Below are 20045 nucleotides of genomic sequence, written 5' to 3'. Positions count from 1 at the left end.
GGGATGGCAGGATGGCATCTTGCACTGCAATCAGTAGATCCATGAATAGAAGCATGGCTTGTCTCAGATCAGACATAGATGCTATTGTAACCAGAAGGACAGAGTGGCTCTCCGTGCAGTCATTTAAGGACAACGTTAACCATTTTAGCATGCAGAGACAACAATGCCGTCAGAAACAACAGCTGCATCAGAGAATGCACTACTCATCAGAGACAAGCACCGAACTGGGTAATCAAATACAAGTCCAGTAAGTAATTTAGAGATTGTCCCAAGCTAGCTACTGGTCTTATTCATCAATGCCATTTATTAGAAGCATTTTTTTTTTCAGCCTGGACAAGAGTACGTGTTTATGAAGGTGAAAATACTACTCCCAGCGACAGGAACTGCTGCTGGATTTCCCTTCCTGAAATACCATTTCCAGGAAGCTCCTCCTCCGCTCACAATTGTTCATGGCTCTTCTTTCTGACATATCAGATATGCATCATTTTAAATGGTTTTCAGGATACTCCATTTCCAGCCTCATGCTCTGTAGCAATATTCTGACTGCTTAAGTGACTCCTTCTGCTTTGATCAGTTTAGAAAGCATTTGCTGGTGCTGTTTCCTTACCTGGACCACCCTCTCAGCTTCCCTCTCATCTGTTCAAACCCTGAATATGATGCAGAACCCATTTCTAGATTCCCCTTCTATGGATGTGGAATTGTTCTTTTTTTTTTTTTTTTTTGCGGTACGTGGGCCTCTCACTGTTGTGGCCTCTCCCATTGCAGAGCACAGGCTCCAGACACGCAGGCTCAGCGGCCATGGCTCACGGGCCCAGCCGCTCCGCGGCATGTGGGATCTTCCCGGACTGGGGCACAAACCCATGTCCCCTGCATCGGCAGGCGGACTCTCAACCACTGTGCCACCAGGGAAGCCCTGGAACTGTTCTTTATTCAATCAACCTTCATTGAGTTCACCAAGTCCCTCAGCCCTTAGCCTTCCCAAACAAATTAACCCTTCATTTTATAGGAACAATCTTTTGGTTTTTGTTCTTGTTTGAGGTAGTCTTTTCCAGGACCTTAGAAGCCCCCATATGGCACCTATCCTACCTCTCCCCACCAAGGAGAACCCTATTGTAAATTTCTGTGGAAGAGTTTCTCTAGAGTATATAACTAGGAATGGAATTGTAAGTTGTAAGGTATATGCGATTTCAACTTTACCAACTAATTTCAAACTGTTTTATAAAGTACTCATATCAATTTCCATTCCTACCAGGGAAGTAGACTTTGAGACAGAGATTTCATGCAGAAAGTTTATTAGGGAGTACTCTTAGAATCAACATGTGTGGAGGGGAAGGGAATGAAGCAGGATTGGACAGAGGGAGAAGTTGGACTGCGATGCAATCTCAAGGAAAACCTCAGCTCACCCGACCAGGAGCTGTGAAGCTGAGACACTTAGGAGTTGACCTATTTGGGCTAGAGGGCTAGACCTTTATAATTCCACATGAACAGGGAGAATACACAACTTAGGGCAAGACAATTCTTTTTAGCTGTTTTATGACACTTTGTCATAAATCAATTTTCCATAATGTGTAATTTTGTTTCTGGGCTCTCCAGTCTGTTTGTCTATTCCTCTACCAATACCATGTTGTCATAATCACTATTCCTGCATTGTAGCTATAAATCAATTTTGTGAGAATATTCTTAAAATATTGAGTCTTGGGCTTCCCTGGTGGCGCAGTGGTTGAGAGTCCGCCTGCCGACGCAGGGGACACGGGTTCGTGCTGGGGTCCGGGAAGATCCCACATGCCACGGAGCGGCTGGGCCCGTGAGCCATGGCCGCTGAGCCTGCGCGTCCGGAGCCTGCGCGTCCGGAGCCCGCGCTCCGCAACGGGAGAGGCCACGGCGGTGAGAGGCCCGCATACAGCAAATTAAAAAAAAAAAAAAAATTGAGTCTTCCTATCTAAAAAGATGGTTTATATTGAAGTCTTCCTTAATGTCATTCAGTAAGTTTATAATCATCTCCATATAGGCACTTTATAATTTTTATTGCTATTGTAAATGGTGTTTTCCAACTTCTTGTTGCTGGTGCTTACAAATACAATAAATTTTGATTTTTCTCTAGCAATCTTACTAAATTCTTTTATTAATTCTAATAATTTTTCTGTAGATTCTTTTTAGTTTTCTGGTAATCACATCTATTTCATATTATCGAACTGACAACAATACATTTCAATAATAATTCATTGTAATACAAAGAAGTCTAAAAACGGAGCTAATTATTCACCTCCTCCCCTGCCACAGTCCACATTCTTCATCCTCCTGACTTTCCAGCCTTCTGTGCTTTTCTCCTTGTTCATTCACTGTGTGTATCAATATGCAGGTGGGTTTGTGGGCTTTTGCTGGAATAGGACTATAACAAACATTATTCGGCAACCTGTTTTTTTTCACCTATCTATTGTGAGGTTCCCTAACTCCACCTTTTTTTCTAATATCTTTATACGTTTTGCATAAATGATCTCATATCATGTATGCTGGCCGGGTTTTTGTTTGTTTGTTTGTTTATTTGGTTGGTTGGTTTGAGTGCCTCACTCTTTAAAGAAACAAAAAACTGATTGTGGTTAATCAGCAGACCAAATAGGAAGGATTTGACTCTCAATCAAAAGATTGCTGAACTAGTTACACATATAAGTTTTAAGGTTTTAAAAAAATTTTTATTGGAGTGTAGTTGATTTATAATGTTGTGTTAGTTTCAGGTGTACAGCAAAGTGAATCAGTTATACATACACATATATCCACTCTTATTTAGGCCATGTAGGCCATTACAGAGTATTGAGTAGAGTTTCCTGTGCTACACAGTAGGTCCTTATTAGTTATCTATTTTATATACAGTAGAGTGTATACGTCAATCCCAATCTCCCAATTTATCCCTCCCCCAAGTTTTAAGTTTAAATAAAATATTTAAGGCATCTATGTATCTTATTTAAATGATTCACACTTTGACTTTTGGGATTACTGGACACAATTAGAGTTACACACTGATGAGGGACAAAGTCGGTTTAACTATAAAGTACTGAGCAGACACACAAATCAAACAAGAAGCCATGCTCAGAAAAATACGTTTTAGGTCTCCAAAGATAAAATAACAATCTGACTTTATTGTTCTAGGGTAACGTACTGTATCAGGTGACTCCAGTTGTTTCAATGGCACCGTGCTGTGCCACCCAGATCATATCTGTCCAGTGGGATTAAGCGGGAACAGAAACTGATCCAATCAAGCTGCCAGTACCTTGATTGAAATTTGAAGGCTGTAATGTAGCAGTGATTTTGGACTGGAACAATGTGAGGAACTAAACATAACAAGACTTGGTCACTCCTGCTATGTCTTTGCAGTAAAGCATTCTATTTCTATGACAGTTTACAAAGTCCTATTACATCAAAATTCTAAAACACATGGAGCTTCTGTAGAAGCACGATGTGTTATCTGCCAACAAGATATTAAACAAACCAAATTCGTCTGGTGTTTTCCGTAAATAATTCACTACTATTGTCTGGCATCTAGTAAGTATTGACTACGTTTGTGAAAATAGAATTCTAGGAATGACCTATCCTATTTTCTGTGATTTCACTGAAGAAAGAACATATTGTTTTATTTGTATATTTCATCTCAGTAATGTTTTACTATTATAATTCCATGTTAATATGTTGTTCTTGGTACCATGAAGTCATAGTACTTTCCAAACTAAGTGACTTGTTATTTATTTGAAAGTTAGTGGTATATTTCTTTCATAATCTTCACTGTCACCATGAACACTAAATATGACGTGTATCACATACAAAGCTCTACTACACAGAGTTTAAAGAAGAATGCTAGAATATATGGTGTGCAGTTTCTGTCATCCAGGATTTGATCTTCTAGATGGAGAGAGGAGAGGTCAGTAGATGAAAAAAAGATAATCATAATGCCAGCTTTTTTGAACTATGAATTACTATGTGCTGGTGTTGTGTTAAGTGCTTTTCATAATTATCACAACCCTCACAATAACCTAATATGATGACTAGTATGTCCCTATTTTACAAATGAGGAAACTAAACAGAAACTTGAAGATTCATTTCTTCATTTGATAATGATCACTTCTTGAGTATCAGATATTATATTATATAATACAGGAATTCAAGAGAGGGTGAGAGCTACTTGATCTGAGCTTCATAGCTTCGTTGGATTTTAGTGAATAGAGAGAAGGAGAGAGAGCATTCCAAGCAAAGGACACTCCCAAAGGCTGAAAACATGAGAGCAAATTTGGTGAGAATAGTTGGGCTCAAGTGAGTATAAGTAGGAGAGTGAAGGTGAAACTCAATTCTATCCACAAACGTTTCTTAAAGATTGGCAAAAGTGGTTTGGAGACAAACTGTTGAGTGCTTTAAGTATAAAGCTAAGGAGTTTAGACTTTGTTTTACAGAAAGTGGTGAGTCAAAAGTGATTTAACATGTGTTTAAATTACATAAATTATAATAGTAACATGTACATTAAAACTATACAGGGACTTCCCTGGTGGCACAGCGGTTAAGACTCCACACTCACAATGCAGGAGGCCTGGGTTCGATCCTTGGTCAGGGAACTAGATCCCACATGTCTGCTGCAACTAAGAGTTTGTATGCCACAACTAAGAAGTCCATGTGCTGCAACTAAGGAGGCTGCCTGTGGCAACTAAGAAGCCCACATGATGCAAATAAGGAGCCAGAGAGCTGCAACTAAGGAGCCTGCCTGTTGCAACTAAGACACAATGCAACTAGATAAATAAATAAATAAATAAATGTTTAAAAAAAAAAAAAAACAACTAAACAACACAGAACATAGAAAGAATAGGCAAAAGTTCTCCTCCCTCCCATCAGACCGTAATTTTACTTCCCAGAAATAATCACTGTTAATAGTTTGGGTATTACCTTCCAACATTTTACAATTAATAAAAATATAGATTTACTTTTAAACATAAGTGGAATTATACTACACATGCTTTTTAGCCACCTGTTCTTTTTTTTTTTCACTGAGTAATGCATCATGGACACCTTTGCATGTTAATACATGCTACAAAGACCTTTGTACCGCTTCAAGCATTTCAAAACTTGGATGCACTAAAACGAAAAAAAATCTAGAAAATACACGTTAACATAACAAATGTTGCAATAAATATCTTTGGTTATCTTCCTACACTTGTCCAATTATTCCTTTAGGCTAAATTCCTAAAAGTGGAATTGCCGGATATACACATTAAAACTTGATATAAATTTTCAAATTGTCCTCTGAGACAATTATATCAATTTATGCTCTCAAAGAAGGGGTTTGAATGCTTTTTTCTCTGTACCTTCACCAATACCAGATCTTATCAACAAAGAAGTTTTTTGAGCGAGAATGTGACATGATCATAGCTGTGGTATGTGAAGTAGCTGGCCTATTCCAGATCATTGTTTGTAATGCATGATTCATTGTCTATTTAAAGTCTTAAAGCCAACAACTGGGTAATCAGACACTAAGGAAATGAAGGTTTCTAATGTATTAGGAAGGTGACTAAACAGAATAAATCTCACCTGGCAGAAAACTAATCTTATCGCTTTAAGTCAGTGGTTCTCAACCTTGGTGCACATATAAATCACCTGGAGAGCTTTAAAAACTATCAGTGTCTGAGTCCTATGCCCCAAATTCTCATTTAATTGGTCTGAGCCTCAGCACTGACATTTTTTTAAAGCCCCTTAGGTGATTCTAATGTGAACCACAATCAAGAATTCCTGCTTTAACTGACAAGGGCTTAATTTCCAAAATATAAAAACAGCTCATACAACTCAATAACAAAAAAAACCAAACAACTCAATCTAAAAGTGGGCAGAAAAATAAATAAATAAATAAATAAAAGTGGGCCGAAGACCTTAATAGACATTTCTCCAAAGAAGACATACAAATGGCCATAGGCACATGAAAAGGCACTCAACATGGCTAATTATTAGAGAAATGCAAATGAAAACTACAATGAAGTACCCCCTCACACTGGTCAGAATGGCCATCATTAAAAACTCTACAAATAACAAATGCTGGAGAGGGTGTGGAGAAAAGGGAACCCTCCTACACTGTTGGTGGGAATGTAAGTTGGTGTAGCCACTATGGAAAACAGTATGGAGGTTCCTCAAAAAACTAAAAATAGAGTTGCCATATGATCCAGAAATCCCTTTCCTGGGCATATATCCCAACAAAACTCCCCCTCTTGTTTCTACGTGGCCTTTTTCCCTCTTTGGTTTCTACATCCCATTCATACCTATGAGTGGAAGGAAGCAAAGGAAAAGATTTGGTTGAGATAGAGAAATATCAATACTTTGTACTAGAGACAGAGGTCTATGTGCTGTTCCATTGATTTCCCCCAAAGCTTATACATAGCAAGTACTCCACCTGTATTATTTTCTTTCACTATTTGCTGTTGTTAGAAATAAAAATTCAGTGCATGAATTTGACTATCAAGAAAGATCAAGAATGCAATTAACTGAAACCTACTTCATTGGACACCAACAAATGTAACTAGGATACCAACCCCTTGTCAAATAAAAGGAAAGAATTAAGAGTTAATTCTTTCAATTACTATATGATCCTGCAATCCCACTCCTGGGCATATATCTGGACAAAACTATAATCCAAAAAGATACATGCACCCCCAATGTTCAGAGCAGCACTATTCACAATAGCCAAGACACGTAAACAACCTAAATGTCCATTGACAGATAAACGGATAAAGAAGATGTGGTACATATATTCAACGGAATGCTACTCAGCCATAAAACAGAATGAAATAATGCCATTGCAGCAACATGGATGGAACTAGAGATTATCATACTAACTGAAGTAAGTCAGAAAGAGAAAGACAACTACCATATGGTATCACTCATATGTGTAATCTAAAATATGGTACAAACAAACCTATCTACGAAACAGAAACGGACTCACAGACATAGAGAATAGACTTGTGGTTGCTAAGGGGAAGGGGGGTGGGGAAGGGATGGACTGGAAGTTTGGAATTAGCAGATGCAATCTATTATATATAGGATGAATAAACAACAAGGTCCTACTGTATAGCACAGGGAACTATATTCAATATACTGTGATAAACCATAATGGAAAAGAATATTAAAAAAAGAATATATATATATATATATATATATATATATATATATATATATATAACTGAATCACTTTGCTGAACAGCAGAATTTACACAACATTGTAAATCAACTATGCTTCAAAAAAAATACCAAACCAGGGCTTCCCTGGTGGCGCAGTGGTTGAGAGTCTGCCTGCCGATGCAGGGGACACGGGTTCATGCCGGGGTCCGGGAAGATCCCACATGCCACGGAGCGGCTAGGTCCATGAGCCATGGCCGCTGAGTCTGCGCGTCCGGAGCCTGTGCTCCGCAAGGGGAGAGGCCACAACAGTGAGAGGACCGCATACCGCAAAACAAAAACAAAACAAACCAAAACAAACAAACAAAAAACTTAGCCCAAATAAGAATGCCAGTGTCACTGTGGGGGGAAAAAAAAGAATTCCTGCTTTAAATGTTAATTTGAAAAGCTTCTGAACTCCATGCCCACGCATCTCATAAAGATGCCTGTTTTCTGAGACTCCTGGGAAGTATGATATAGGTTCTACGTTTGGGGGATGTCTCACTAGATTCAAACCAGGCACTTTATAGTAATTGTCTGAAGAAATTATTATTTCTTTTCTTGGCAAAGACCCTGGATTGTATTCCAGGGCTTAATTTCATTTCTGTATTTTAAGCCCCAAAGACTAAGATACATAAGTATTCTTGGGCTTGAGTCAGACAGTATGTTAGGCCTCGGGTGAATTAAATAGAGGCCTGGTAAATCTGCAGAAAACAAACAAAATAAACATCATTCTTAGAACATTCCCTGGAAGATGAAATGTACAAGTAAGAACAGCTTTGGCCTGGCTGAAATGCAGAGAGGGCAGGATTTACACAAGGCAGTATTAGCAGAATAATGAATGACCTAGCCCAGTAGAGAATTTTTCTTCAAGTATTTCAACTGTACGAGATCTAATTTCTCCCATCTTATTACAATATAATCTTTAAACATATTCATTGTGATTAATAATATTGGAAGGAAAATCCCATAATATTTTGAGGAATGAATGTCCCCTCACTTTGCTGACCAGGTGAATGAGTCATTCGCTTCCCACAGACCTCAGGATATTTTGGTGCTCTGTGTCAACCCATCACTGCCAAGCAGCAGCTGACACTCTAAAGTGAACTTCTCCCCTTCGCAGATGGAAACTTAGCTCTAAATATTGGTATTCTGAGTTTCACATTTGCCTGGGTTGGTAACTTTCTAGGTATGATACAAAGCAGGTTGCTGATAAATGGCAGCAGAACATCACGCCGGGGGTTCATTTCCTGACATCTCACTGGATACTGGATGGCTCGACCCAGGGTGTGATGGTAAACCAGCTCTCTGGGGTGGAAGCCAGGTGTGAGGGGGTTGATTTGCAGCATTTGCCAATTTCTGTGGTGTAAATACTCCCTCCGATCATAGCTGATTTTAGGCTACCAAGTTTTAAAAATCAGCACTCAAACTGCTGAATATTTAACAATCGGCTGTCTCCAGCTGGCTCCAGCATGCTACTGGTCCTACCTCACTAAAAACCAGAAGTCTTGGTTTTCTGGTGGTTACTTATAGATTGACAGCTAAAATATAGTGTAATTATTTGACTTGAGGCCATTTTGTTGTTCAAAATTCAGCCCAAGTGAGCAGCAAAGCCCAGTACTGACCTAGATCACAAGTTTCACAGTATCTACTTTCAAAGACTCTAAGGGTCTAACAATGTGAAAGCTCAGCCATTAGCACTTTAGAAAGGTTTACTTACAAAAATATTTATAAGAATTATAGTCTAAAGCAAAAGAGTTACTTTGGGCTGGGACCATGGAATGGATTGAAAATTAAAAGATATTTAATCTAATAACTAAATCAACTTCTCAGCAGTAATGGTTGCATGCTTGACCACACTCCTTTTCTCATGAAGTTCAAATGCTCTTTTAGGACTGAGCAGCTGTTCCAGACCCCATTTTATTTGACCCAAATAAGAGTTGTAATCTCTTTGGAAGAAAGGACTCCTCTGTTTCCCTTGTGAAGGCCTCCTATGTCCATCAAGTGGATGGCTTCTAGAATAGAAAGAGGCACTGACTGGCCTGGCTCCTATTTGGACCAGTCCTGTCTTCCTAGAAAATGATCATTTTTATACACATGTATGTAGGAGGTAGTCGTTCTTTTTATTTAGTACTGTTCCTGCAAAAATATCAGAAATGCATGTGTAAAACATGTCAGTAAATAACTATTTGAAATAATCACCTGTATGTTCTTTCTATACCACGATGTCATAAAAGCCACTTAGAGCTTCCCTGGTGGCACAGTGGTTGAGAGTCCGCCTGCCGATGCAGGGGACATGGGTTCGTGCCCCGGTCCGGGAAGATCCCACATGCCACGGAGCGGCTGGGCCCATGAGCCATGGCCGCTGAGCCTGTGCATCCGGAGCCTGTGCTCCGCAAAGGGAGAGGCCACAACAGTGAGAGCCCCGTGTAACGCAAAAAAAAAAAAAAAAAGCCACTTAATGTTATTAACATACAAAAATAATAATAACACCTTGCATTTGTAGAGAGGTTAAGAGCAATCTGGAGTCTGAACAGACGTTAGCTCGTATCCTCACTTGTACCCTCAATTTGTAAATTAGTATCTTCATTTGTAAACAAACATAAAAATAGTAACTGCTTCATGGGGTTACTGTGAGGATTAAATGAGATCATGTAAATGAAGCACTTAACGTAGGCTTGATGTTTAGTAGATGGACAATAAATCAAGAAATTATTTTTATGCTGTTATTCTTTTGACCTTTTGCAAAGTTCCTTAATTAACCCAATCTCATGAGATCTTTTACTATAATCATGTGAAGTATGAAAGTTAAGCATCGGGCTTCCCTGGTGGCGCAGTGGTTGGGAATCTGCCTGCCGATGCAGAGGACGCAGGTTCGCGCCCCGGTCTGGGAAGATCCCACATGCCGCGGAGCGGCTGAACCCGTGAGCCATGGCCGCTGGGCCTGCGCGTCCGGAGCCTGTGCTCCACAATGGGAGAGGCCACAACAGTGAGAGGCCCGTGTACCGCAAAAAAAAAAAAAAAAAAAAAAAAAAAAAGAAAGTTAAGCATTATTATAGCCCCTTTTATTTATTTATTTATTTATTTTTTGCGGTACGCGGGCCTCTCGCTGCTGTGGCCTCTCCCGTTGCGGAGCACAGGCTCCGGATACGCAGGCTCAGCGGCCATGGCTCACGGGCCCAGCCGCTCCGCAGCATGTGGGATCTTCCCGGACCAGGGCACGAAACCGTGTCCCCTGCATCAGCAGGCGGACTCTCAACCACTGTGCCACCAGGGAAGCCCATAGCCCCTTTTAAAGATAAGGAATTGAATTAAGAATTTCCCAAGATGGAATAGCTGCTAAATGGCAGAGCTAGCATGTGCTTTTCATTGTGTTATGTATAATAAATAGCAGTAAAACTGATATTCTAGTCAGAAGACTTTTTCATTCACGAATAGGGTAAATATTACTAGCTAGCTACTGATTTGGGAAATACTATTATACCTTGAAAACAACCACAAATTTATTCTATTAGTAGCAGCAGCAGCAGAAACTATTTTTAAGTGTTTTCTATGTGCCAAACACTATGTTAAACATTTTCTATGTTTCATCCCCTTCGAACCTCAGAATAACCCTCTATAGTAGGTATTATATCCCTTTCACAGATAATCATAAAAGCTAACATTTATGCACTTGGTCTGTGCCAGACATTGTGCCAAGTATTTTAGATGCATTAACCTCATTTTACTGAACCCAACAAACTTCTGAGATAGTGAGCCACTATTGTTATTAGTATTCCAGTTTGCTAATAAAGATAATATACAGACAAATTATCTGATAGAATTATCGAGCAGGAAACTTTTAATTAGACATTATGTCTGTGTAATTATATAGTTTAAAGGTCCTGCCAGAATTATCTTGCTAGAGCCAGTCCCATTAAATATAATCATTGAGGTAGATATCGGAAAGAAAACAGATGTTGGGGCCAAATTATGTTCAAAGTGTGCTTGTGCATTCCTTTGATACTACCCCCCCTACCCAGAGTTGTAAATTAAAAGATATGCTGTGGAAAACAAATTTTGGGGAGTCATTGTATTAGTCAGGTCCTATCCAGTTACAGTAGAAATAAATTCAGTTTGGCAACTGCACCCTGTAAACTATTCTTAACACCTGGTAACTCATCATAGCCGTTCTGAAGATAAAAACAGTGATGGGGTCAAAGAAGGATGTTGTTTCAGGGCGTATGTTGCTAATAATAAAACAAGTCTCTCTGCAGGAAGTATACACAGACAGCTCACAAAAACAGGAAAGTCACTCAGGAACCTGCTGTAAAACTCCTGGTCTGAACTCATGAAACTGCCCTAAAGTCACAAGGAAGGGATACCACACATTAGAAGTCAAAGAGAAGAATGCAGTTTTTCTCATACTGTAACTCCGACAATACTGTATTTTCAATCCCGTGAAGACTGATCTAGGCAGACTAAGGAATAGACCCTTTTACACCAAAGCCATCATTTTTCAGATAAAGAAACTAAGATCACAGTCGGATATGATGGACATCTAGTGTTTTTGCCTGCCCAGAATCTATTTCCCCTTTTGGTAATAATCCATCCCATGGGATTTTCTTTGGTACTCCTCCCTGACTCATGATCTTTGGGTTTGGAGAGGGCCGATCACACCCACAGTTCCAGGGGTGGGCACAGAGCAGGCATGGACAAACAGGGTGACAGCAGAGCATTCAGTGGCAGGCATGAGGCAGAATCTGAATTGATTTAATACAGAGGTTAAAGTAAATTCAAGATCACACAGTTAATGCCAAAGTTAGGACTATATTCCAAGGCCAGTGCTCTTTCCATACTATGATGCCACATAACTTCTGTAAGTTCTAAAAAATTCTTACTAATTTAAAAAATAGTTGTGGGTTCCATTTCATTGCTAATAAGCCAGAATGTCTCAGGGTCTATGCTACTTCCTGTTCATATATTAAGTACCTGCAACATATGCCCCCGTTTTCTTCTATTTCCTTAAAGAGAGTAATAATTTATACCAGGGTAAGGAGAGGACAATGATAATTTACTTTATATTCAATTTCCTCTAAGGCCATTAAAATATTATATTATGCCCCTAGGATACCACTGTATATTTTATTCTATTAATGATTGTGGTATGGTTTATAGCTATGTGAAAAAGGGGCTAGGAAAGAAATGGAGAGAGTATAGTATTCCATGATGCTTACGTGGTTGCACTGTAGTGACTGCATTATAATTCTCCTCATACCTTAATTTTCCCATTTTGGGGGTAAAATTATATTTCAAAAATAAGCTTATACTTTTCTAGTAATCTAATTATTCAAAGATCAATTATCTGTGCTTCAAATTATGTTTTACTCTCTTACAGCTATTTCTATTTTGGCTATTAGTCTCCTCCTTAATTCTGCTGGCAGAAAAAGATATGAGACTCAAATTAAACAATAATCTGCCTATCCCGGGGCGTAATTTTCCTAAGAGTGCTGATGTGAAAGGATGGCTGGATCAGGGCTGGTGCATCAGGGCTCCCAGGAAATCAGTGAGCGGTGAAGACAAGGTTTAGGAATTACCCAAATCAATTAACTCTATCAATATGGCTTTTCATTACTTCAGGAAAATTAGAGTCAGCATTTCTTAAAATTATATTTGGGAGTCACACACAAAATGTCTGAGCTGAATTCCTTATCTTCCCCTTTCCAAAACAGTTATACACTCTACACACCCATATCTGTCAACCCTTCCTCACTGCCCACATTTAGTAGTCATCAAGTACTCATGTGTTTTCATCACCATTCTCATACCGCTACAACAAGTGCTGTTTGGACTAATCGTTTCACAGTCACAGTCTCCTCTTCCTCCCTTTAATCCTCCACAAAGATCTTCAAAATCACAAATCCAATCCTGCCATTCCCCTGCCCCACCTCCATCTCCACTCAAAATCATTCGATGGGGACTTCCCGTGTGGTGCAGTGGTTAAGAATCCGCCTGCCAATGCAGGGGGACACAGGTTCGATCCCTGCTCTGGGAAGATCCCACATGCCGTGGAGCAATTAAGCCCATGAGCCACAACTACTGAGCCTGAGCTCTAGAGCCATTGTGCCACAACTACTGAAGCCCGTATGCACGTAGAGCCCGTGCTCCACAACAAGAGAAGCCACCGCAATGAGAAGCCCATGCACCACAATGAAGAGTAGCCCCTGCTCGCTGTGACTAGAGAAGGCCCGCGCACAGCAACAAAGACCCGATGAAGCCAAAAAAATAATAAATTAAAAAAATTAATTAAAAAAAAATCATTCAATGGTTCCTTATTTCCTTCAGGATAAGACCCAAACTTCTTAGAATGTCATTCAATGCCTTTCAGGAGCTGGCATCTGGCTATCATTTTGCATCCTCTCTCACCAGCCCCTGTACACTCACTGACTTCACTTCAGTCACACCAAGCTATCTGAATTACTTAGCTGCAGTTCTACAGTCTACTCTGCACAAACTATTGCCTCTATCTGAAATACCTTGACCATTTTTTCTGGAGTTGATTAATTCACAGTTGTCTACAAAAGAGTTTGTATGGTGTTGTGGCTTTGGTGTAAACATGAGACTATTTATATATATATATATGCTTCTACATGTAGAGTGTGTTTCTAGAGGAATACACAAGAAACTGGTAATATTGGTTGCCTCTGGAAAAGAGAACTGTGAAACTGAGTTGTAGGAATGGGAGAGAGACTTTTCACTAGATGCTCTTTCGTGCCTTTGCAATTTTGTGCTATGTAAACACACCAACAATTTGACTAAAGCTGAAGATATGTCCACTCTGTGACCCAGCAATTCCACTCCTTGGTATATACCCAAGAGAAATGAATGCATATATCCACCAAAAAACAAGTACAGGGATATTCTTAGCACCTTTTCTCATAATAGATAAAAACTGAAAACAACACAAAAGTCCATCAATGGGAGAAAGGACATATAAGTTAAAGTATATTTATTTAATGAAATACCATGTAGCAATGAAAAGAACAAACTATGATATAATCCATCAGGGACGTAGTGTTGAGCTAAAAGATCCAACATAAAAAAGTAAATAATGGATGATTCTAGTTATTTCAAGTTCAAAGACAGGCAAAACTAATCAATTGTGATAGAAACCAGAATAGTGATTACCTCAGGCAAGTGTGGGGCATGGGGAACTAGGAGGGTGGGGTGAGAGCATATTGACTAGGAAGGGATAATTCTGGGGTTGTAGGACTGTTCTGTATCTCAAGTTGGGTGGTATATGGTAAATGGGTGTATACCTATGTAAAATATACATATTCAATGGGATAGATACAAATGTAAAATATAATTGAGCTTTACACTGTAGATTAGCATATTTTATACTCTATGTATATTGATAAAATTTTTCAGAGTTTTAAAAAAACATAACAAGTATACATAACCAATTTGAAAAAAGTAGCTAAAATAATTAAAAAAAAAAATCTCACCCAAATGTCAAATGATTTCTCCCTTTGTGTTGATAAAAGTCAGTGCAACTGCCATACTAAAGGTCAATTAAAAAAAAAAAGAATAGGGAAAATAGTAAGAATTTCTTTAAATTGAGAGAAAAGAGAAAAGTTCGAAGCATCCATTGATTGTAAGAATAAAATTTTGATTAAACCAATTATAAAACAAACAAAAAACCCCCAGAATTTTCCATCATGACCTTACTGCCTCAAAGACTATAATGGAATGCTTCAGCCCACCAGGGGCAAAAATGTTCTTTTACAAATTTGCTAAGCAACTTTTAGAAATGTAAGTGAATAAGATTCAGTTTAGACTGGCATTCTATCAGGGAACACCATGGTAACCTGGAGAGAGAGTTCAGTTTTCGGGAAAGTGGAAGCTAGAAATGGAAGTGACAAGTGCAATACTGAGTAAATAAGGTTTATCTGGTCCACAGAGAGGCAGAACAATGGTGATCTTTGTAGGTAAAAGGACAGAAGAACCAGGTAGTCAAGAGAAAGGGAAAGAAGCAAGGAAGAGAGAGGGCTCTAGGCATTCCAAATATTTACATACCTTATTAAATTCAAAAGTGAATTTAAAAAGGTATGTGAAACTGTAAAATAAGCTGTTTAGAGTATATCAGATGAGCTGGAGAATAAGAAAAGGGAGGGGTAGAGTCACTCAAAGTGAAAGCAACATGGCTGCTTTTTAAAAAGACTGCTTTTCAGTTCAGGAGAGGCAGTAAGGTACCAAGAGGAAGTGTTTAGGTCAGCCCTCCCCACCCCCAAGATTTAATACTCTGAACATCTAGTTTGTCAGGTCTTTTTCCTCTTAATAAGTTTTTTTTTTTTTAATTAAAAAGAGTCTCATTGTAGAAAATTTGGAAAATACAAAAAAATTTGAAGGAGAGACCAAAAATCACTCAAGAGATGATCACTGTAGCATTTCGGCATAGGCCAATTTCTAATTGGCAGAGAGCTGCAAAAAAAAGAGCAGGTCAGAGGCCCTCCTGCCTTAGGAACCCAGATGAGTTTATTACTGGAGACGTGTCATTTTTATTTTATTTGTACATTTTTTCACTAGACGCTCTGTGAGGGCAGAGATCTTTGTCTGTGTTGTTTATGGCTGTAACCCGGTGTCTGGCACATAATAGACACTCCAGAAATATTTGTTGAATTAGCTATCGTTTTTTCCACACTTATTTATGAAGATTAGTGGCTACTTTTTTTCCCCTTAATTATTAAAGCACTTAAAATCCTTTTCCCATTCTATTTCATGACTTTATCAGAACAAGCTAGTTATTAAATGAAAATGTCTATTGAAGTTTAGGAAAATGTCAAAACTAAGCAAAAGCTTCATGATTCATATTAATATCACACTATATTTCTTCTGTGATGCCCTGCTGTGCACTCTCCCTGAATACTCATAGAAACAATTCCTTCCATTCCTTATGTTAATCTATTGTCCACATAACTTATTAAATAGAATTTGAAAAGTAATTTAACATTTAGGACTTTGTAGCTCCTTTTTCCTTAAAAACCAGGATTTTTTTTAAAAATGTGAGTTGGAATATTAAATTTTTTCCCCCCAAATTTAGGACTTGTCTTTGAACAGTGAAAAATGATGGAGAAGATTCTAAGATGCTTAGAAGTAAAGGAAGTTAAGAATATTGAATATTCTTGTAGTAAAAATTTTCAGAGAGGGCAGATGGAATTAATCAAGCTTGAAATGTAGCCAGAATTCTGTAGTCAACATTCCCACTCTGGAGTTATTGATAAAAGGAGACCCTTGGAATCTTTCATAATAAGAGGTAGCCAGGGCCTTTCAATCATTCCAAGGCAACCAAGGCCTCCAGGGGCTACAACACAGTTATTTTGGAAAAAAAAAAAACATGCCACATAGTTAAGTGAAAGGAGGTTTTATTGGTTCACATAACTGGGAAGTCTGGAGGAGGAACTAAGCTGGGCAGGCTGGGTCCAGGGGCTTTCACAATGTCAGGGTTCTCTCAGCATCCATGTGATCAAGTCTAGGAGACCCATTGGTCCTACTTGGATCATGTACTCTATGCTGGATCACTGATAGTAACCAGAAATTAAGACATGTGAATTGGCAGGGCCTGGGCCAGGCCTGGGCCACACACCCTTCCATATAAGGAACAAAGTGGGATCACCCTCACCCAAACCAAGTGAAGAAGTGGATTCTCCACAAGGGACATTCTGTCACCCCATGGACTGGCAAAGGATTTTGTGACAATGTTGAGATCACCTGAGCCCTATGCTCCTGGAACACAACCCTCTCATACATGCACCCATTCACCTTTGTGTTACAAGAAATGGCTTACGGCAAAAACCCTTACCCACATGACTTAGATAAGACTCATGGCGACCCCCTTGTCTACCTATGACAAGGCCAGACATAGGCCCTCTAAATTCCCATTCTTTGTCTCAGACTGATTAGCTGAACTGTTGGTTCCACTGACCAAGCTGGACAAAATGTCGGCTAACTCGACTTGAATAAACTTTAGTCAGGCTTCTCTCCTTCTCCCTGAACTTGGTCCTGGAACTCAGCCTACCTTTGAGCATGAGAACAAGGAATAACCCCTCCTAAACTGCCCCTTCTGATAATCAGCTGACCTTTGGGGAAAAATTCCCTGATCAGGGGCTTCCCTGGTGGCGCAGTGGTTGAGAGCCCGCCTGCCGACGCAGGGGACACGGGTTCGTGCCCCGGTCTGGGAGGATCCCACATGCTGTGGAGCGGCTGGGCCTGTGAGCCATGGCCGCTGGGCCTGCACGTCCGGAGCCTGTGCTCCGCAACGGGAGAGGCCACAACAGTGAGAGGCCCGCGTACCGCAAAAAAAAAAAAAAAAAAAAAAAAAAAAAATTCCCTGATCACCCACCTGATGACTCCACCTACCATCCCAATCCCCCACACCTGGTTCTTTCCATCCTTGTTTACTCCTGGCTATAAAAGGACTGATCAGTGTGACCTTTGAGATGCTTGCAGATCTCATGGCCTATGATCAACGCACTCTCCCTACTGCAATAGTCCTCCACCCCTTGTTGCAATAATCCTTTTGAATAAAGTCTCTCCTTACCTCAGTTTGTATTTGTGTTTTATTTGACACTGGCCAGACAAAACAATAGTCTACCACAACACTCTATTATCCAGTATGATGGATCTTGAGGGGATTAAAATTAACTATACTCCTCCTTCCTACTCTCAGTTTTGAATCAATTGAGGAACAGAAATGGAAGCCCGAATCAGGCAGGTAAGAATTCAGAATGTCATCTTAATTGAGGGATAAATGGATAAATAAAATGTGGTATATACATGGATTGGAATATCATTTAGCCCTAAAAATGATGGTAATGTTAACACATGCTACGGCATGGATGAACCTTGAGGATATTATGCTGAGTGAAATGAGCCAGTTACAAAAGGACAAATACTGTATAATTCCACTTATCTGAGCTCTCTAGAGTAATCCAATTAACAGAAACAGAAAATATAATGGTGGGTTGCCAGAGCCGGGAGAAGGGGGGAAATGGGGAGTTGTTGATTAAGGGGTAGAGAATTTCAGTTTTGCAAGACAGAAAAAGTTCTGGGGACTGTTCACACAGCAATGTGAATATAAATAAAACTATTAAATTGTACACTTAGAAATGATTAAGATGGTAAATTTTGTTATGTGCTTTTTTCACCACAATAAAAAATAATTTTTAAAAAAGTCAGCTTCATTACTAATAAAGCTGGTTGGAGAATGTGACATAGATCTGTGGTCATATGGCTCAGTAATACTTCACTGAATTGAAATAAATTGCCTTAAGCTTCAGGCCTTCTCTCAGGACAGGGCTTACTCCAGTAAGCTTATCACAAAAGTCTTCAAGGACAGGCCGTCCTGAAAGAACTAAGGACTGAGTGACACATTAATAATTCCTTCCTTCAGTCTTACCAAAGAAAGTGTTTTTCTCCAAGGAGCAAAGGGGGAGAGGCCTGAGGGGTTGTCCGGGGGAGTGGATGGATCTGAGGGGATGAGCATTTACTCCTAACCAGTCCAATACAAGAAAAACATAGTAGAATATAGACTGGGAGGGAATATAAAAAACTGTGAAGTCTTTTGTAGTTTTGTTGCTAGGATAACAGAATTTGGAGTGATTGTTCCCTTCTCAAAACAATTTTATTGGTATGCCTTTTTAAAAATATAATTTGTTAACATTGGAAGTATCACATTTATAATAATTTGATGCATTCAGTTTATTAAATGGCTGAAAGGGAAAAAATAAAAGGGATTATTAATGTACAGTTCACATTTTATAATTATCTTAACTATTTTCTGGCTTTTTGTCATGTCAGTTTCATTAATACTATCAGTGAAGCTGAACAATTTTTCAAAATGCTTTTAATTGATATTAATGCCAAAACAAGAGGATAATTTTGCATAGTAAAGCATTCATCTGACTTATATGTTTTCATTTGAAAAAGAAAGACACTCCCTTGGGCATCAAAACTTCAAGGTCAGATACAAGTAAATTAGATATATTTGACTGGATACATATATTTTTTAATGTGTAATTCAATTCACTAGAGTACTGGGACATTCTTTTCCACATCTCTCTGGAGAAGTAGAGCAGTTTTCATTTTTCTAGGTTATCAGATGAGAAAACAGCATATTAGGTTATGTGCTTGGGATCTTATATTTGGGGTGTGAAATAGCTGAATTTAAAACTATATACTCCTCTCATTAATTTGTGGTGGAAGGACTATCTTAAAAAGTTGCAGTTATTTGCAATCAGATTTTAAAGAGAAATATTTATTCACTTCGAGTGTAAATTATGCCTCAATCTAAAAATTAAAAAAATCATAAAACAAGGTTGGGGGAAAAATTCCTCTGTAGGAACTTCAGACAAATAAATGAGTACATTCAGAATAGGCTGTGGTATGGTGCTTCGGATAGTATAAAAACACTTTGCATCTTTTAAAGAAAGGTGGATACTGTTATGTCAAAAAAATGTATCTCCTCTATCAGCCCAAAGCACATTTGGTTTGAATAATTTCTACATCCTTAGAGACATTCTCTCTCTAAGGAATCAATCCATTTAGGAAATTACTTCCTAGAACTTGTACTAAAAAATGAAGAGGGCTTATCTATCACATTTGCTTTGAGGGGAAAATGGTGCACTTTAGATAAAACAGTACAGTGACCAAAATACCTCCCATCTGTCAACTTTATATTCCTCTCATTTAGTTTCACATCATGCATGTTGGCAAGATTCATAGGAGAAAAAGAGAAAGAACCTATTTTTACCATTCCTGAAAGCGTGCCAGTTTGGCACGGGTGTATAACAATGGGCATTCTCATACACAGTTAAGAATGTCAACTGGTTCAG

The sequence above is a fragment of the Mesoplodon bidens genome (assembly GCF_964165515.1).
Source record: "Mesoplodon bidens genome assembly, chromosome: 4".
In the NCBI taxonomy this organism is placed as follows: Eukaryota; Metazoa; Chordata; class Mammalia; order Artiodactyla; family Ziphiidae; genus Mesoplodon; species Mesoplodon bidens.
Note: the sequence above shows the minus strand (reverse complement) of the source record.